General features: G+C 37.5%; 2 long non-coding RNA genes across 2 annotated transcripts in view; one reads left to right on the forward strand and one right to left on the reverse strand.

Moving 5' to 3' along the window:
* Positions 1–20,686, forward strand: part of LOC146591240 (uncharacterized) — a 116,760-nt gene that overhangs the window by 56,211 nt on the left and 39,863 nt on the right. Inside the window, exon 2 of the long non-coding RNA XR_014896843.1 lies at positions 4,788–4,986. This is a non-coding gene — a long non-coding RNA (uncharacterized LOC146591240). The remainder of the gene's footprint in view (positions 1–4,787; positions 4,987–20,686) is intronic.
* On the reverse strand, positions 393–13,955 carry LOC146591241 (uncharacterized). Its single transcript, XR_014896844.1, has 2 exons — positions 13,900–13,955; positions 393–630 (listed from the first exon to the last, which is right to left on the reverse strand). It is a non-coding gene; the product is annotated as an uncharacterized LOC146591241 (long non-coding RNA).

Here is a 20,686-nt window from a genome sequence, read left to right on the forward strand (position 1 = left end):
CTCAAAGCTTTTTATCTGAGAAAAATATGAAGAATTTTTTTTTACATACAAAAATGCTTTATTTTCTCAGCTTGCACATTCAACAGATACTGATCTTAGTTGAGAATATATTTGCAAATTTATTATTTGTAAAGTAAATATTAATACTGAAAAAATAAAAATTAATGTGGCAATTCCCTTTCATTTTTCATTTACATGAAAAGTAATTCAACACTGCACTCAGCTACTTGTTATTTGAATCAGTGTTTTTTGCCATTGGCTTCAATGGAAACATGTACCTAGAGGTTGCTTTATGCTACCGTTATCATGAAAGTTTGCATATGTAACTGTACTGTACTGATACTTGAGGATGTAGGCAAAAACCATAATAATAATAATAAGACCCACAAAGATACAGATGCAGTATGTAGAGGTTTACATACATATTATACATTTCATACGTTAATTTCTGCTTAAGACACAAATGAGTCAAAGGATCGACAATAGCTTGGAGCAGTGATTTAAAGTTCAGGTACTGTTGTTCTTCATTCTTGTGGAACGCCTTTGGGAAAATATTGTCCATAATTCGACTGACTCTGTTGTATAGCTTCGGTCAGACCTGGTTAGTCTGTGCATCATTTATGCCCGTACCTGTGTGTCAAAAAAATGTGTGTAGTAAATTAGTCTTCAATTAACCTTAACACTTTTTTTTTAAAACAAAGACTTTTTCATCCAGATAGCAGTTAACTTACTTGAACTACATATTTTTGCTTCCTAAAAATTAGGATGCTATGCAGCACTAGATAGTGTGAGGGGTATTAATGGGAGGTTTTCAAGATTGTCTGGTTGTTCTTAAACTGTTTAAAAAAAAAGGCACAATAATATTATTGAGTGTGGATTCCGTTTCCAAGAGAGGAAGAAAAGAGGGAATCTATTATTTAAAAAGAAACACAGCCAGTGTGATAAAAGTGCCTTCCCACGTCTTCTGGCCAGGTGCTACGTGCATATAAATGTTTCACGTTAAGCTTTAAGATCAAGGAAGAGTCTGTGGGGAACCTTGTTTCCTGGAGATCTGCTTGCTAGAGTAGCTCCCACGTACTGACTTCCCATTTTTTATTTGGTTATTAAGGATGAAAGGCTACATCATTTTCTGGAATAGCAGTTCCTTGCATGCCRTTATCTTTGTCCACAGCTATGAAAYGTGCGTTTCCATAGGTTCGGGTTTACATTTAGCCTAAATTGGTTCAGCCGCTATCGTTACTGCTTTATATACATTTAACTCAAAGGATTGCCTTTATGTTGTGTTGTAGAGTGAACAAAAGATATATGGTTTCATTAGTTGAGAAATTGTCTTTTTAGATATAGCTGAGCTTAATGGGTCTCCAGCCTGCGTAATGCAGTGCGCTCTCAGTTACAGCTGAAAAGGAAACTTCGAATGTCTCATTTCCAGGAATTGCTCACTCTGGGCTTTGTGTGTCTGTATATGCAGCCTTACATGTGCAAATCACTAGTATGCAGTTTTGCACGCTGTCAAATGTATACGGAAACAGTAGAAAAAACGTGATTGAAATCCATTTGTACTCAGTTTGCATCTGCAAATCAGAGGGTTGAAATTCTAGCACTTACTTATTTATCACAGCTACCCTGCATAAATATTCCTCCCGCAAAAGTCAAAGGCTTTTTTAAAAAGAGACTGGTATGATTAGCATGGATGTTTTAAATATCTTTGCAACAAGCTTAGCAAAGACATTTTTTTGGCTTGGAAAAAGTCCTATTTTAACTGCTATATTTTGTAATTTATCTAATTTTTATATTTCTGGTAAAATACTACCAAGATGAATATTTCTGATGTCGGAATGAAGTACTTGCAATAACCTTTTCTTTTTAAAAAATCGTATATAGTAAACAATTTAAGCTGAAAAGTTCTTTTAAAATATTAAATTATTACAAATATAAGTGACAGACGTTACGCTCAATCAACTGTAACATGTAAGATGGTATATGGCAATAGCCTTTTATACCAAGGTGTCGAGAAAACCACAACAGAAACCGCAATTTAGAGTGAAGCAAAACTCTGCAAAACCAACCAAAACCTCATAATTTAACGCGGGGAAGAGTTCATACCTTTTTTTTTCTTTTTTGAAAGATCCCACCCATCGMTCTGTCGCTTCCTTTGACCTGCTTGCTCCTGACTGACTCTTTAATGTGTTTCAAAGTACTTCTGATTCATTATGTTGCCTGAAAAGAGGTAGCGTGGAGTTGCTCGGGAGTAAGTGGTGGCAATCTGTCATCTGGAGAGTTTATGGTCGCGCATTTTCTCTAACATGACACTCGTATCAAATGTTAACTTAACAAGGACTAATCTATACTCTCTACTCTTCAGATGTGTCACTGAATCTGTTTCCTCCAGCTTCTGGAGAAGAGAAATTGTGTTGCTCAAAGCCAGGCTTGTGGCTGGTGTTGAGTGGAACAGGGAAGTGTCTCTGTGCCTATACTCAGGTTTTGTTGGTGGCACCAAGTCCGTCTACATACGTGTGTGTGTATGTATATATGTATATGCATATGTTTATGTATGTGTGTGTCTATACATAAAACCCCAAATTCCTGAATATTCAGACATAGACACACAAGGTATATGAACGTCAGTATCTTTCTCTGAGAGGTGCAAACTGACTTCTACTATATGTGCCCCTTTTAACAGAAAATGTTTTAATGGAAGAAATGAACATTCATTTGCAAGCAATAGTAAACAGTAAAGCAGAAGTAACGTTTCCAAATATTTTCCATTCTTACATTAAATTTACTTTAGCTTTTGTTTTTTCTGTCTTATGTTTGCTGTTTGCAAACTTTCCTGTGAGTGTGACTGCGTTTTTCATCACTAGCTTTATGGAGAGGATAATGCAAATGGAAGGTAATCTGTTGCTCCATATAAATATGATTAAGGGGAATTTCCATGCAGATATACGAAGGCAACAGGAAGAAAAGAAAATCAGCACAGTTTTTTATAGCCATGACAAAACAAGAAAAAAAAAAAAAAAACAAGACTACATCACAAGGCTTTGATAACTTGTTATCTAATAGCGGGATATATCATTTTGGAACACTTTTCTAAGGCTTTTTACAGAAAGTTGTATATATCAGATAAACATATCTGTTCAGACTTAATCTTGCTTTACCTTTAACATAATGGAATGTGTTTGGAGAAAACATTATCATCAACTTTTAAAGCAAAACTAAGCATTTTTGTTTTCTTTTGTTTAAGTTGCTTTTTACAATAAATAACATCTGAGAATGACTCATTTTGATTCTAATTTCTGTGCTGGGAAATCTAAGGCTTAGCTAGCTGAACTGGTAACCTGCTTACCAGTTTCTCTACCTGCTATTATTTATGCCAGTTTCATAGAAAAGAAAATGGGTTCCACAGGGAAGCTGTATAAGATGGAAACACAGTGAAGGAATTTTAAGTAGTAAAAGATAAAGACATGATTTAAATTTATTTAGCTTAAAAGATAAGCACAGCTAAAAGCATAGTAAACAGGAGACTAATATCCTTTGCACAGGAAGGAGACAGATGGTCTATTTGGTTGATTGCCCTAGCAGCTCTTCTCCTGCTACTTTGCAGTAGGTCCTGAAGTTCAAATACTGTTTTTTAAAAATGTCTGGTTAAAGAGAAGTACCGAAAACAGTCTAAGAGCAAGAGCTCAGAGAGCCAAGACCTCTGCTCAGACAATTCTCGGTCTTGTGAGTAAATATGGTTTAGATGGTATTAACAAAAAGGAACAGTGTTACCGCTGTGCTCCTAATTCGGCAAAACATTTGCTTATATTCTTAGATTTTGGGATGTGTTTGAACACTGCATTGAGGACTATATTTAAGCTTACGAGTACCATATTGGGAAGCACGGGTATCCTACGAGCTGTGTTACCAAAGTAGTGTGAGCCGAAGACGCCGTTAACCTCCACTTGAATAACCTCGRTGCCTTTGTGTGGAACGCCAGGGGGTCAGAAAAGCTGGCAGTAGCCAACGCTTCTCTTACTTTCCTGTATAGCGTGAAGGTACAGTTGCTGGCATCTCTGGGAATTTTAACCTAAATTTCCCTCTTTTATGGGCACCTAAGGTACCATGCTCTTTTTCTGGCACATTCACTTCTGACATATTCCACTGGTTGGATTTTTATACAGTAAATGTTTTGTTTACTTTAATGTTCTGCTAATGTTTTATGCTGTGACATGATCCGGGTATCTGGTAGACAATTCTGCTCCAAACTTCTGTAACGTGGCTGTCTATGGCTATAGGGCAGTGAACTGATGACTGAAACTTTATGTTCCTCATTACTTAGCATTTGTCTTTATACTTTTCTTTCCCTTCACATCTCATTCAGATATACCAGTTTTCTTCACTTTTTTCTTCAGGAAGCTTTTCTGTTCACTATGGATTTTTAATGTTTTCATTTTTTTTTCTCAAAGCCATCTGTTATTGTTAACAGATGCATCAAAGGGAAAGTAAATATTTTTATTTGTAGTACTTCCTCTTTGTTAATAATATTTTGTAAAGTACGTTTTTCTCCTTTGGTTATTAAACCCCTCTCCTGTTTTTCTGTTTCTAAACTTCTGTTTTTGAATCTGTCCTCTTCCCATTACATATTTTATCATCTGGTCTTTACTTTCCTTCCCCGCTTCTTCTCCTCTTTCTTAATATGCCTTTCATTGTCTCCCCAATACTTTTTTTTTTCTCCAAAGTATGGAATAATTCTATGTCACTTTTTCTGATTCATTGAAGCCTGAAAAAGATTTGTTTTTCTTTTTCAGCCTCAGTAATTCTGCTCCACTGTCAAGACTGTAGAGGCATGACATGGAGCCCTGCACTTCTGGGAAAGGATATATAGTTGCTGCCATTTGCCCACCATGAAGAATAAAAGCCCCTGCACTCAAAAAAAGCAAGAGTTCAAAACTTCCTTTCCTACAAAAAAATGTAATTTACACTGTTTTAAAAAAGATTACTCTTAAGGTAAGCCTCATTTATTGATAATGTAAGTGGTTTGATATGTTTATAAATATGAATTTCAAAGCTGCGTGCTAAAGAAAAGCTGAAGTTTTAAAAGTAGTGTGCCTGCCTAGCAAGTGTACTGTCACATGTGCTGGGCTTGTCTTCAGTCTGATACGTCTCCATGCTTTTCGTGCAAATCGAAGCACTTGGTCATTAGCACAGGGAGTCACAGTAACATCTTATGATCTGATCTGGCATTTATAAGGAAATAGAGTGTCTAGCCTTGGATGCCTCTCCTACAGGTCATTTGTCCTGGTGATAAAGAGAGTGCTTGCTCCCAAGAGAAAGGCAAGCTGCCCATTATGTCAGCTCACACCCTGGAAAAGGCTACTGATTTCAGTGCTTCTATTTGTACAGCATCTTCACTTGTGCCCTCTAAACGGGGTCAGTGTTATAACAGTGAGGAGAGAGCAGTTTCAACCATCAGTGAGTGCTCGGAGAAACTGTGTAACTAACTCTGTCAAAGATGAATAGAAATTGTAGACAAGCTGGCTTGTTTGGTATTCATTTTTTTTTTAAAAAAATACATATATAATGATTTGTTTTCTGGATCATTGATTTAAATGTCAGACAGATGAAAAGCAAAATTTCTATGATGCCTTTTTCATTATTCTGACAAGGACTGCTTTTAAGTTAAAGACTGATAAAGAATGCCAACTTTTGACGTTACTAGAACAGCCCTATCAGCTTTAATTTTCTTTTGTTTTCTTGTTGTCAAAGAAAGGCCATTAGAGATAAATTATGATCTCAAAGTGGTTAATCTAGCAATGTGCGTTTTTCTCCATAAATTACCTTAGCTGGTTTGTAAAGCATTATATAATCTCATTGGAAAGTAGCATACAGAAAATAAAATCTGCAAGTATCTGCCATCATCAGTCTTTATTCCACTGATTCTCACGCTACTGGAAGGCCACAGTGAGTTGAACCATTGCATCACATTGCACAATTAAATGTACAAACTTATTTCTTCTGTTTGATTATACTTTTGCGTACAATTTTCCTGACATGCTAGAGACCGCTAGAGAGTGCTCGGTTCTAAGCTTGATAGGAAGCACACATAGCTGTGCGTTGGGAATGCTCAGGGTTGCTAAAAGTTTGTTCTTTCTAGTAAATTAGGGAGCTAGTGCTCTTGTCATTGTAGATCAACATTAATTGAGCTCATACCATTAGCATCAATACAGTTATAGCACAGAGTTTATGCAGAAAGCTGGAGAGTTTTCAACTGGAAAGTTTCCTTTTGACCAGTCTCTGTGTGTGCACATTGCACTTTCACGCTTCAAGAGAGAAGGAACAGTGCAAATTCTGAAGATTTCATACAAAAATCTTTTTCAGATCACATTCAAGTACTGATATGTTCTGTCAAACCAATCCATACTCTTTTCCCTCTTTCTACTCCTTTCTCTATTTTTCTGCTAACTACTAAGTTACTGGTTTGATAAATGCTTTAGCCACAGCATTCTCAGTAAAACAAATTGACAGCTAATAATACTTTGCACCTCTTTACAATGGCGTAGCTGAGCTTTTCAAAGCTTTCATAAGTATCAGCTGAATCAAGCATCACCCAATCAAGTAGGCCACTATTATTCATGTATTTTGACAGATAGGTAAAATAAAAGAAACAAAATTAGACAGTTGCCTTACGACCACAGGAGTGTTTGTGTGTAAGCCAGGAAAAGAACGTATATCCTCTGACATCTATTCCTATGCCTCACCATACAATGATTTTTTTCCAAATATGTATCTGATTATCATTATGATTAAAGGGAGTATGATTAACATTCTTTTGGGAATAGCTAATACGACTTCTTTATTTTTATGCTAGAAGCTTTCAAGTGTAATATATCATCCTGAGTATGTTATAATAGGGCTGACACAAACAGTGAGTACACCAAAAAACATCCACAGTGCAGCTCAGCAGGATGTTAGCACAGATATATAAGGTGATGTGTGAAGTGAATGAGAGAAACAAAGAATTGGAGAGAGAGGTGAGAAGATCCTGATAAAATCAGCAGAAAATACAGAAAATGACAAAAAATCAGAAAAAGGAAAAACTGGGAAGGGGGAGTAGACAGGCTGGATTTATGCATCTCTACACTGAAATATTGTATATCTGAAATATTCTGTACTTTTCACTATCATGATATGATTTAAAGTGTAAATAGGATATTTAAAAATATCCTGATATATAATTATATAATATTCCGGTGTTTAATTATATATAATTATAACCATGATATATAGTAGCTTTCATTTTTAGAATCTAAGACCCCATTAATGAATTAATTAATCAAATCTCTTTAAAACAGACATTCTTACAGTTTAAATCCATAAGGTGCTATTGGAATTGTCTCATCTGATATAAAAGGTGGTTTTGCCCAGTATTTCAGCATCAGAAATCACCCAGTGATCTTGGTAGTTGAACTAGAAAGAACATTTTAGAAAGAACACAGCAGGGCCCAAGGATGTTCACACTAAAACAGGCAGGTACCTTAGAAGCCCTGGATTCCAGATCCTCACCCTAAATTTGAGAATATCCTGAGATCTAACTTCCACGACCTCCATTTTGGTCATTTATGTATGTATGTGATTTTTCAGATCATGCAATGCAAGCACCTGCAAATGTTAGTTGCCACAGAATTTTTAGTAACAACTGTTTGCTATTTTGTATGAAAATTAAAATGCAGCCTGACAATTAAGGCGAAGAGTCAAGAAATAACAACTTCAGAAAAAGTCAGTGACAGGACTTATTGTGAGATGAGTTCTTATGTTGCACTACCACAGAGCGACACAAAACCTAGACCTGGCTAAAAAACAGGAATTCCATTTTGCTTCAGTTCTGCTGTAAGTAAAGCCAAAATCTTTACAAATAAATATTTGTGGGAGGGGAAAAAATGACTGAAAGAAAGAGATCACCAAGGCTTTGAGTTCAGAACAGGTGATGATCTACAGAAATCAATTGGGATGTATCAGTCCTATATACCAGTTCCTGAGCTGAGGTTCCTGATTAAGGCTCCCAGGTCTCATCCAGAAGCTCTGTCTTCCAGAAAACTGACAACTCTTGTAGCATTTCTTTCTGACTTTGAGCCCAAATTTCTGGATTTCAGAAACCTTTCTAGTGAAAGCTTTATCAAATGCTGGTGAACTAGCATTTTCCCATACAATTTTTCAAGTATATTCTTGTGCTGCTATAGTCCTTTCAAAGAAAACATTCTTATGTTTGGTACAAACCAAAGACTAGACTTCTCTCATGAGCATGTCAGTTTGTCTTCTTATTTGAAGAAATATTTTTATTGATCCTCTTATGGTAAAGGTCTGGGGCACTTCTCAGTACAACTCTTGAAGTTAAATGTACAATTCATTTTACTAAATAAATATGTCATAAAATTGCATTAAATTATATAGAGGAGGCAGCATGAGAGTCTGAGAAATGTCATTCATAAGTCTAATCCTGAATTTCTTGTTAAGGTAAAGCACAGAATATAATGAGGGTTTTATCAAGATGTTGCAAAATTGGCCCCGGTGGTCTACAGATGTATATAGCTGCTTGTATTCAGAAGAGCATGTTAGGAAACTTTCGGAGGTCAGTAAGAAAAGAATGTTATCCACAATGGAAATTACGCTTAACTACTAGACTTTTCCAATCAATAGGTATAAAAGGATGTGGACTGCAGATGAGGTAAAACATAGAAATAAATGCAAGAACTTTAATAATTCAGTTTAAGAGTTATCAGTTAGTTTGAAGTATTTGGAGAGAAACTCTTAATTTACCGGTGCACAGTAGCATTTCTGTAGGAGGACACAGAGCTCCAGAATAACAATGCTGTGCAGAGCGTTTTTCTAAATGAAATCAGCTTTTTTCTTGGAGTGTATGTTTGCAGTATCCTCTTTCAAGATTTTTGTACCACAGAATAACTGTTAGTGTGTAGTCACTTTCTGCACCAGTTACTCTGTCTTCTGGGGATTCAATTGATTTTTCACATCTCAGCATGTGAAGACCCAGACTGTGCCCTGTTGCCTGTGAGTGTGTGGTGGCACCAGCAGCAAGGGATGTCAAGGCAAATGCTTTTAGGACAAGCACAATGGTGATGGAAATACCACAGAGATCTTTAAAGCTCCATGGAGCTGCTGACAGTTTCTCATCTGAGTGATTCAAAGTATGGCATGATGTGGATTTCATGTGGCAAGAGGCTCTGTCATACAGGATCATGCCTTTTTGTTAATATTAAAAAAAATACTTTGGCTCGTTGCTGCTCTTTAGTTTCGAACAACATTTCTTTTCTTTTAGATTTGGATTTGATCCTCAACTCTTCATGCATTAAATTAATTCATATTATTTTCCTAATCCTGTTAAAAAGAAAAGGTATTTCTGAGAACAGCAGAAGGTTGAAGACAGATGTGAGAGCAAGGGGATCGATGCTATGTTGACTGAGATACCACTATCTTAATGTGCTGTGCCATCAGGCAGTAATTGTATTATCTGCATTTAATTGCTGTCAGGGCACCTGGAACTTCTGCGTAGGCTGAGAAGAAGAACAGACTCTCCCTGGGCACTTGTCTCTCTTTTGCACCTTTCTGATGTTAAAGTTTCCTAATATGAAATGGTAATAGAAAGAGGTCAGTGGGACTGTAGTAGCAAAACAGGTGGGTAGAGGAGCACAGCCAAGGCATATGAAGGTCTGTTACGAGGCTTGTGGTTACTTCTGCTTTTTCCCCTTATTATATACCTACTCCCTGTGTTACATCTATGATAAAGCCTAGTGTTTTTAAATATTGCTTGCTCTTATATAATATTCCTTTAAATCAACCCTCATGTGAAGCTCGTGGGAATATGACACAGGCATTGGTGAAGGTGGAACCCAGCCTTTTGACCTCTGCAGAGTGTGTCTGCTTAAACCTTGGCCTTTTACTTCTGTTACTCAGACAAGCAAGTCAGGGTGTGATGCTGTTATGAAGATATGACAGTGTTTGGTCTCTGTGATGCATGCATGAGTTAGGAGTTTGTCCTCAAATAAGAGACTCAATTTAAATTAGAATAGCTTTCTAGGTTGAGGACTCGCATGACTGGCAAAACAAGCTCTAATCTAGGAAGTTGGGGAAGAATATTGGGAAAAAATCATATACGCTTAAGCCTACTACAAACAGAAAAAAAGGAGAGAAGTGAAGTTGTATGAGGTTATCTCATTTTGTGAGTTTGGGGGGAGGGGGAAGAATAAGTAATAGAGGAATGTATATGCTCATGGGAGACTTTTGATCTCCTAGATTAAGACTGAAAAATAAATGTCCATTGAAAAACTGGACATTTGAATACTCACACCTTTTTCCCCAAAATTTATTTTCCAATAAAGACAAGTCTCAGGTTTTCTTGGAAGTGAATTTTTTTACCAAACAATGAATGAATCAGCAAAACATGATGGTATTTATACTTAGTTTTACTGAACAGCAAGATCTAAAAGGGCTGGACATAAAGCCTAGATTTATAGCTTGTTTGATTCTGTTCAGTTCTATTTGTGGGAAAGGCAGAAGGTAAATCTGCACTTCTGAGACCTTAGAAAGGCAAGCTGAGAAACTGAGAAAATATGAAGTGTTGTGGGAAACTTAAACATTTGAATGTGGATGAGTCACTATATAACTCTGAATCAAGAAAATAAGTTTTATCAGCAAAAAGAGGGCACTAGTAGGGAGAAATATATGTCTCCTGTAAAGATAATCACCTGAAACTGAATGTTAAAAGTAAGAAGAGAATTAATAGAGAATGCAAAAAGGGATTGATTAGAAAGAAGGATTATGCCCCGAGGGTTAAAGAAATATAGAACGAAAGCAAGAACAGCCAAAAGCAGTGTTAAGCTAGACTTTGATATTCATTTCAGTTGTGTGCAGAGTTCTTTAGTTTTGCAAACATAAATTTAGCAAGGAAGTAATATTCTTCTCCTGCATCTTTTCCATAGGGCATGCATGCACTAAATTGCAGGGCAGAGGGGTGATGGCGTTAAACAACTGAACAGTCAAAGCCACCCCACGTGCCGGGGAGCACATTCCTTGTCCCTGAGATGGGCTAAAAGAGGGGCTACAGTCCTGGTACTCTCTCCCTCTTCCATTCTTCCCCCTGAAGCTGCACTTACAGTGTATTTTGTAATGACCCTTTCCGGGGTTTGTTTTATTTGCTAGTAGACCATCAACAAACAGAGCTCAGCACAAGGCCTCTGGCGAAGCTTGCCGTTCACAGGTTTCTCTGAGTATGGCTTTCATTCTTCCTGCCCCTTCCATGCTGGAGAGGCAATTCAGGCTCGCACCCAGCTGGACTGAAGCTAACAAAAGTTGCCTGACCAGGTTGTATGCCAGTGCTTGCAGTTAGGAGGAGGCTAAATAGTTAGGATGCTAGTAAGAGAACCAGGTTAAATTAGAATGCCGTGTGGCACTACACTTGTTGCCAAGGCCAAAATGAAGAGTGCTCTTGGAAAAGGTAAGACAAAAGAACACTCTTGTATACAGGATTCCTACTTCTTCCATTGTCCCATTTGGAAACTGCGTAATGAATAAGGGAGGACATTATGGGACAAAAAAAGATAGTGAATGATCTCATGGTTAACAAAGGTGAATGCACTCCCAGAGAATTCATTTCAGTCTCACTTAGTGTTATTAAGAAAATAGCAGTCGTTTGACATTTTGGCTTTAATCTTTCTGGCTTTTAGTTCTCTGTCTGTAAAAGGAGAATAATAATACTGTTTTATCTGCTGGTGAAGGTTTTGTGTGTATATGACAAGAATATGAGTTGCCACCATAGAACTGGTGACACAGAAATCAATAATTTTATTCCCAGTGYAATAATGGAGATTATGTGAAAATAAGTTTTGGAATGATCGACTGAATTAATATCATTTAGTATGTAAATATTTGCAGAGTAAGGCACTGATTTYGTAGGAAAACTGTGGGAGATGATAATAGCATTTAAGATTGTGCCATACTGTTGTATGTTGAAGTCTGTACGAGCAGCCTTAAAACCAACGTCTCCTTGCTTTTGTAAGTATTTTTGTAATTGATTGGCTTTGCAACCTTTATATATTTAGAAATTATTTTTGTATCTCATATATATTATATAACATAAAACCAGAAAGCAAGAGAGAGTGCATATGCCGCTAAAATTTTACTGTCRTTAGGACACATATAGCCTTGTATTGCAGCCCATTACCCACAGATCAGGTTCAACCAAGAAGGTCTCTACTAGTGAAGTGATCACAGTAAACAATCAAAGAAACCATTTGTAGCCTGAGATTAGTGTCTTGCCCAAAGGAAGAAAATTAYGGGTGAAACATCAAAAGTCATGAATGTTCTTGCAATGAATGCCATTGGGATCAGCAAGTCGCTGCCAGTTGAGGCTCTTGGATCCATATCCCGCCATGAAATGCTGCTGGACCTCCACCAACAGAGGTGCACTCAGAGACAAGAACTGTGCCTTTCTGCATGCACACGCCTGTGCTTGCCTGTTTGTCCACAAATACACTTGTGAGTGGGTGTGGGAGGGCAGCCAACAAGCTGACTTTGTTGAACACTAATAGCGTTTCACCTCTGAAATTCTTGGTCACCGTTTCAAAGAAAGGAGAAGTTTAGTTTGAATCATAGAATGGTAAGGTTGGAAGGGACCTCTGGAGATCATCTGGTCCAACCCTCAGTGTAGCCCATACAGGGGCTGAACCCGCGACCTTGGCATTAGCAGCACCACACTAACCAACTGAGCTAAACCAGGACTGAAATGCCCTATGTTTTATATGATCAGTCTTGGCTGACAGTACTGTGTGTCAGCATGTGACAGTATGACTCCTTCCACTAAGGACAAGGGAGTGACGCGCACTCAGAATAGATATAAATACCCCCTCACAAAACCCTGCCATTTGGCTCTGCTAGGCATCACTTAGACAGTTTTATATTGAGCCCAGGGGGAGTTTGAGTAAAGTTTGAGTAAAAAAAACTGACTACAGTTTGAGTGAGAGTCCATGGATTTGGCGAGCAGTAACTATTTTTGCAGTTACTCTAAGACTCTAATAAAAACATTGCCAATAATTTTAATCTTTATTTTATACTACAGTATTTCTACTTGCAGTTCTAGCTGTGGGAAAACAATGAAGTTAATAGGCTACAGGATTTGATAAATGCTCTGAGCAAAATGAGAGGTTTTCACTATTTGTATAAAATATTATTTCTGTAAAGTTCTACAGTGGTACCTTCCTGTTTGCTTTATGTATAAACTCTGCTGGGTGTATTATAGCAAGCTTACAGCTTTACAGTAAATTCTTTTAAAGAAGATACAGTACTTCAGTAGCTCACTAGCTTGCTTTTGTGTTATGAATGCTGTTTCTTCTGCATTGGTTCTTCCATCTGTAATGTAGCTTTTGTTGCACATTGAAAAGAAATAAGGGATTACAGTGAACTAAACCTGTGAAACATGCAYTGTAAGCAATATTATTTCAGCAACATGGCTCATAATGTTAAAGCACAGTTAGTCTTTTTCTTTTTACACAAATTATGAGCTTATGAAATATCATGCAAATATCACAGATAGATAGATTTCAATACATCTGCAGTCCAGACCTTTCTCACCTCTCAGTCCTCTGTGGTTCATGTGATATTTGACTGATTTTTTTCTCCTTTGTTTTCTACCTTTAAATGTTGTAAATCAAACAGTCAACACATCCAAAACATATTAGTTCCTTGAATCCTCCTGGAARACTCCCTGCTGTGCTCTCTGAATTTTTAAGCTTTTTAGCATCTCATGTGACAGCAAGTTTTCTTCCAGTGGACATGTGCAGTATACAGCCTGTCAGCTTTTACCTACCTCTGTCAACCAGGAAGAACTTGAACATGCCTGAACTTGAACCATACCTTTTGCACTAGAAGAATAAATCTGAATTCTGGTAGCYGCTTGTTTGGTCTTTCACAGGTTCAGTCTTGCTTGCAGGCTGAAGTCATCCAGGTGGTATGTTTTTACTTGTCAGTATTGCTCTGTGTGCTCCCTCTAGTGATCCAGCCACGTATAAACATTTGTTTCTGAGGTGAGAGAACTTGAATTTCCCAGATGGCTCACAAAACGTTTAATGAAGTATGTAGCACAACCATTTCATTACAACATATTGTGTACTTTTACCTTTAATAACTGCATTCCTCATCCAAGAAGTCTCTATAGCTTTCAGAAATGAATTACAGAAGTATTATGTTTCTCAGAATATATTTTTCCATGACAAGAATAGCACTTTCCTAAACTATTGTATTTATTAGCAACCTGTTACCCTCTGACACTACTGTCATTTTCATCAGCCTTGATAAAGTGAGTATCATTTAAAATCTCTTTAAAAATTATTAAACTGGCTTTGTTTTATTGGTTTCTCTTTTTTTAGCTGTGCATGAAACAAGAAAATAAAAGAGACTGTAAAACATTAGAATTTTTATCCTGATTTGATGACAGTCAGAAAATCTGGCAAGCCTCAGAGCAAGATCGTTTTTCCTTGGTGGGACAAAGGAATTGTACTGTCCTGATGAACAACAGGTTGACTTAGGAGGCGATGTTCTCCAGCTCTAAGCCAAAGTATGAAGCTYCATGCTATTCCCAAGTAGCAACTGCTTCAGCAGAGCTGCTCTTTTTCTGGACAGTTTAGAGGCACTGAATTGGTAGAATTAGAGGCCCATATTTCTTTGCTCCTTGCCCTGGCATATGCCTAGTGTCTACTGTGTGATTTCTTTGTCCGCTTAGGATATGAACATATGTCAAGTTTGTATGWAGACAGAGTGGAAGACGTACTTACTTTCTACATGACAGGTGAATTTCAGCCTGTGAGAATTCAGCTCATATTATAATAGTAGGATGAGGGAATTAAATTACCTTGAAATAACAAAAAAAGGGGGAACGTAATAAATAACTGGCTTCTCCTGTATAGTATTTCTGCTTAAATAGCCATTCTTAATTCGTAAACAAGTTTTTGGCAACAGCAAAGTTGCTGGTGGACAGAGCTGAGGATTAGTTACCACTGGCACTTCTTAGCTAAGTTAAGAAACTACGAGGCAAGGAGACTGATAGGCSTTTTGATCCAAAAGTCATCCTTCTGAAATATGCTCTTAGATCACAAGAGAAATCATGTGTGACCTACTTGCTGTGGACAGGGATGCAAAGTCCTTCCAAAGAGGTCAGTTCAGCATGGATCTTCAACCCCCTTTAATCCATGTTACTATGAAAGACTTCATCCACTGTGATGAGGCTTTACAAGAGTTGTGATTGAAATAATTTCATTTCTCATATATTTACATAAAACTATTAGAGCAAAGTGTATTTTTAAAAGCTGTAGCTTTATTTCCTGTGTCAGAATTTTGTCCTGGGAGCATTACAGAATTAGGTTTCATGTATWACACTTGACAGATATTTGAAAGGGAAACTTGGGCTGTACACACTGCAGCAGCTGCAACTGCAGCTCAGCTTCTTTGTTTATAATGTGAACATCATCCTATTTGGCCATTAAGGCTAAATTCTGTCATTCTTTGGACAAACTTTAACTTCCCATAAACTTCAGCAGATGCTGAGGCTGAGTACAGCTGCACCTAATCATATACCAGTATCAGCATTTTAATAGGGTTTTGTTTAGACACAAAGTATAAACAACATCCAGTTCTTCAGGTGTTGATCCAGTGGGTTCCAGACTGGACTGTTAATTTGTGAGCAACCTAAGCGATTAAATGAACTATATGCCTTGGAGAATTACCTGCTCCCAAGCCATTCTTCTCAATGTGCACAGTAACTTGGTAGGTCCAATCATGTTAAATCTAATATGCATGTGTGATTAATCCATGATGTACAGTGAGTCTTACTGCCCCCGACTAAAAAAGTCATATATAATTCCTTCATTAGCAACCAGCAATTCCATACTGAAAACTGCTCTATAGTAAAAATCTGCAGTTAGCCTGACTGCATCCTTTGTCCTTTGCTGTTGTATATTAATATCTTTATACTCCCTGCTAAAGTTTCTCTCATTTAATTCATTCCTATAGTTGCGGGGGGAGGTTTCCAGATCTGCAGAAAAATGTGAAGCTACTGAGTGAATTGTTAGCATCAGCTAGAGGTGAACAGGCAGAAACTGCAGTAAGCTGCTGTTTCTGCTAATGCAGGGGTAGAGGTAACAGGGCTGAAAGACACTTCTGTAAACCTATAAGAAAGACAACAATGTAGTAAGATCTTAGATGTTAGCTTTTTCCAGACCTTTGCTTGGCTGTGTTCATTAAAAAAAAAATGGGGGAAGTGGGGAGAGAAGTTGCATATACCAAATACATCCGGCCTGGCAAACAAGAAAACTGCAGTGCAGAAATCCCTCTRAAGGTTGCGGGATTCAGCAAGAGAGTGATGAAGGATGAAAAGCCTGATCTAGAAAGTGGGCTTACAAGCAGAACCCAAAAGCATCCAAGCCTATCTTGCCCTGTAATCACAACACATCTATTCAAGGATTTTTTTTTTAATGGACCTATATCTGTGTTCTTCTTGTCCCTGAATTATGTTGGGCAACAGCTACTTTGTGTACATTGCTTGTTGAGCAGGGCAACAGTTTGATATTTTTTATTCTGTTTTTAGTATCCTGAGTGCTTTGGTAAAAGCGGTTGCTACCGGTCTGCAAATCACAAGATAATACTGAATCTTCTCTCATTTGTGAGCTGAGTCCAGAGAAGTTTTAGTAGAAGCTGAATTTGTTGAGATGCAAAGGCAAGGCTCCTATGAATTTTAAAGATAAAGGCAAATTTCTGTTTTTACGTAAATGTAATCTCGCCTTCCCCATAAACACAAAAAAAGAAAAAAACAAAAGTATAATGCAGTAGAGGGGTTGATCTCAAGAGTTACATCAGTCAAATGGGGCTCCAAAGCAAGGGAGCAGCTCAAATACAGTTTTAGCACCTCTGGCTTTCAGAACTCAGTCGGATGTAATGTCTACATCAAGGAACTGACAGAATGAAGCTAACTGGTGTGAAAAAAAAACCACTCCTTCTGAAGAAGCTTCTAAATACCAGTTGTCTAAATCTATTGATAAGCATGGATGCATTATTAATGAAGCCTGCAGCYTGCCTAGTGCCGCTCAGATGGTTCAAGCATTTAGTAGGAAGTATTTCTGTGAAGTGCTGCACAGAATAATGACAGTGTCTGTCTTAAATCGAACAAATGACTGTAGCAAGCTCTGGGGAGGCTCAGAGCAAGCAGATGCTTTCCAAGTGAAAGGCAGTCGGGTACCACCTGCTGTAGGCAGGCAGGCAGGAACAGTCCACTAAATATTGGCTTGTTAATAATTCAAGACAACAGGAACCCCTAGCTCTTCAAGCATGGCACTGCCCCTTCATCATGTGGCTTTTCATCGCCCTAATGAGGTACTTGAAGAATCAGACACTGAAACGTCTTGCAGRTATTCCCCAAAGACTAGGACTCAAGCTGCCACAGTTCTGAATAAGAAGYTGGCAGTACACAAAGTCGAGAGGGTTTTAAAAATGGCCAGATAAATGCTTTAGCTAAATATCGCTGTTTGCGACACATTGCTGTATAATGACTTAATCTGTGGTTTGTGAGGCTACTGGTGTAGAAAGTATGTCTTATGACAATTCTCTGGCTAAAAATAATCCACGCTCCAATTTATTACAGGCATATTGATAGTTTTCTTTGGAACAAGAAAAAGAGCTCAGTGAAAATCTTTACGTGATTCCTTGCAAATGGAATCATTTGCTTAAATGATCTTGGTTTTGTTGTTAGGGTTTGGCTGGGATCTTCCCAAAATCCCACCTTCATCCTGCATGTTAAATCAGTATTGATGCAATTGAAAATGAATAACCTTTCAAAAATTAGTGAAAGTTTCTATGTAGACTTCTTTGATTTCTTGGTTTATTAGCAGCAGCAGCAGTTTGTCTTGCTTGAACACTGCAGTGTTATGAGGCACTGCAGAAGCTCCTGTATTAGTAATRTATATCCTAGTGATTGTTGCTGTTCCTTCACTTTCAAGATGCAGCCTTAAAACTTCCACATTTGTTCACAGCTTCTTTATATATTTTCCTTCCTCAAACTTATCATTCTCATTTTTATTATCATTTTTATTTATTAATACTTTGCTAATACTCTACTATGGGATGTTTCCTGCTTACGTGATTTTCCCAATTCTCAAACAGTTGAGATGTCAAAGTCAGAACTTGATTCTTTGCAGCCTTCACAGGATATTTTGGTTCCGCTACTCAAGCTGACTATTACTTTACTCTGTGAACAGTTTTAGTAATTCCATCCTTTTTTATGCTAAATCTCTTGTCTCCTATCAAAATATTATTGTTAGAGGGTATCATTTTTTCTGCGGCTTAAAAGTCTTGATGTTGATTGCAAGAAAATAGCTCATCAGCATTTCCTTATAGTTTTTGATTCAATAGCTACAACAGCTTTGGGCCAGTTCTTAATGTTACTTGGTGGGGAAGTGCAAAGAGGTTGATGATCCTTGTTTACGCAATCTTTCCCGCTCTCTAGGGGGTGGTTTTACTCTTTGCACAAAACCGTAGTGAGGAGTTCAAGCATAAACATGAATGCACCTGTAATATTCTAAGAGGAAACTTCTTCTGGTAAATGAAGAGGAGCCTTAATGGCTTAGCTAGGATGCTTATCTCATCTTCTTGTCCTTTCATAAGCCTTCCAAGCTGTTAAGGAACAGAATCATATTGCACTTTCACTCAAATTAGTTTGAGGGAAGAATTAAAGTGCCTCGACATTAGCCTACCAGAGTGTCCCGGCTGTTGCTTTCTCCTTTGGCTCAGTGGAGACTGCTGGTACTTCCAAAAATGATGCATATTCCTCAGTATGACTTTAGATAAGATAAAAAATGGCAAAACTACTAATGAACAGAGAGATGCTTATAAAACACAGTACCAGACGCTTATTTGTACTGCACAGATAGCTGTAAAACTTGTAGATATTGGCAGATGTTAATACTTGCACTTATCTATTCTCTTGCATGTACATTTTGCCTAGAGAATATGGGGATCTGATGCAGATCTTTTGAAGCTGGTCACAGGTACTTATGCATAGCAATTATATAATGAATTAATTTCATATTTAAGGAAAGCAAGGAATTTTAACCAAGATCGACATTTAAACTGTAAGAGAATATAATTAGCTAGCAGTAGGTCACAGACCTGTGAAGAAAAGCAAGCTGTGTCTGGTTGGTTGCTTTCCCAGTAGCTCATTTCTGGRGTGGAAACAGCTCCTGCCTTTCTGTTCTCCTCAGTGCTCCTCAAACAGGTAGGAAGGTGATAGGCTTCAACATAGCTGATTTCAGTCCCACCMTCTTCCTCCTCTCTTGTCATAAGGATGCATTATCATGTAAGTTCCGCAGAAAAAATGCATATTTAATCATATGCAATGACATTTTATGCAAAGGGAGAGAGAAAATAGTTTATATTAAATAAAAGTGAGGGAGGCTGAGGCAAAGATTACCTGCCTGAGACATTCAGACAGTGACAGAGGGAAGATCTCCAAAGGAGGCTCTGATGTAAAAATAGCTAGTGATTACAACCTTGGATGCAGAGATAAGTTACTGTATATTGGTAAGTTGTACAGTTAAGTTGTCCCACTGAATATTTATCCTTTATGTTAATATACATCTAGAATAAAAATTTTCTTCAAGGTGTCAAGTGCTCTTCTATTCTGTATCTCTTCCTGACCAAGAATGATAGTTGGCTAACAGAATAATTGTATAGGCTTTTGGACTTTGCAGGAGGGCACTTCTGTCGTTCAGCGAACAAGGAATAAAGCATTTCTGCTTAAAATGGGGGAGGGAAAAGGAGTTGAATTAAATATTGACAGTAATAATATAATCAGTTGATTGCGAGTTCTTTGAGTCTGGGCTTATTGCTTTGAAATGCATTTATTTGTACAGTAGAGGTCTGGTTTCRGGAGCTGCTATGTGGTACTCTGCTAATATAAGTGATTATTATATGATGGACTAAACAGTGTTTATTTTTACATTCAGTTCAGCTTGTGCTATTCCCACATATTTCACCAGCACCAGAGTTTACCATCATTCTTCAAGAAAACAAACTTTTTACCTCTCCTTTTGTTAAAAAAAAGGTCTCTATCCATGGTGCAGAAGAAAGGGGGAATTACTGAACTACTATTTCAGAATATTCAAGGCTCCCCGTTTTGTTTTCGACCCCATCATTAGAAGCAGGAAGAGGCTTATTTGTACAGATACTACCTATTTGCTTAAATATGAAGTAGAAAATTAGAGTTCACTGAAGTCCACACCACAACTCCTGCTGATCCCAGCAGAGTTAGAATTTCTGAACAAACATAAGCCTTTTGTCTGTATAATGTAATAAATAAAAAACGGTGTTTCGCAAGGACTGTATTTTAAGAATGTTACAGCAAATGAGTACTTTGAGATGTGGCAAATGAATTTGCAAGATATTTTGGAGCTTTTGTGTGAAAACTGGACTTTCTAGGACACAAGCCTGATTTCAATGTAGATTAACTGGAAGCCATTGACATTTTGAAGCTAGTAGGTGATCTATACATAATTTGCTTTGCTATCAGTGCATAGATATCTTCATTGCAAATGCCATCTTTCTCAATAAAATTTAAAGAAGAGGTCTAATTGAAAGCAAGCTGTGGAACAAGACTGAG

The sequence above is a fragment of the Rhea americana genome, unplaced genomic scaffold (genome assembly GCF_003343005.1).
Source record: "Rhea americana isolate MKP2758 unplaced genomic scaffold, rheAme1 scaffold_38, whole genome shotgun sequence".
Taxonomy (NCBI): domain Eukaryota; kingdom Metazoa; phylum Chordata; class Aves; order Rheiformes; family Rheidae; genus Rhea; species Rhea americana.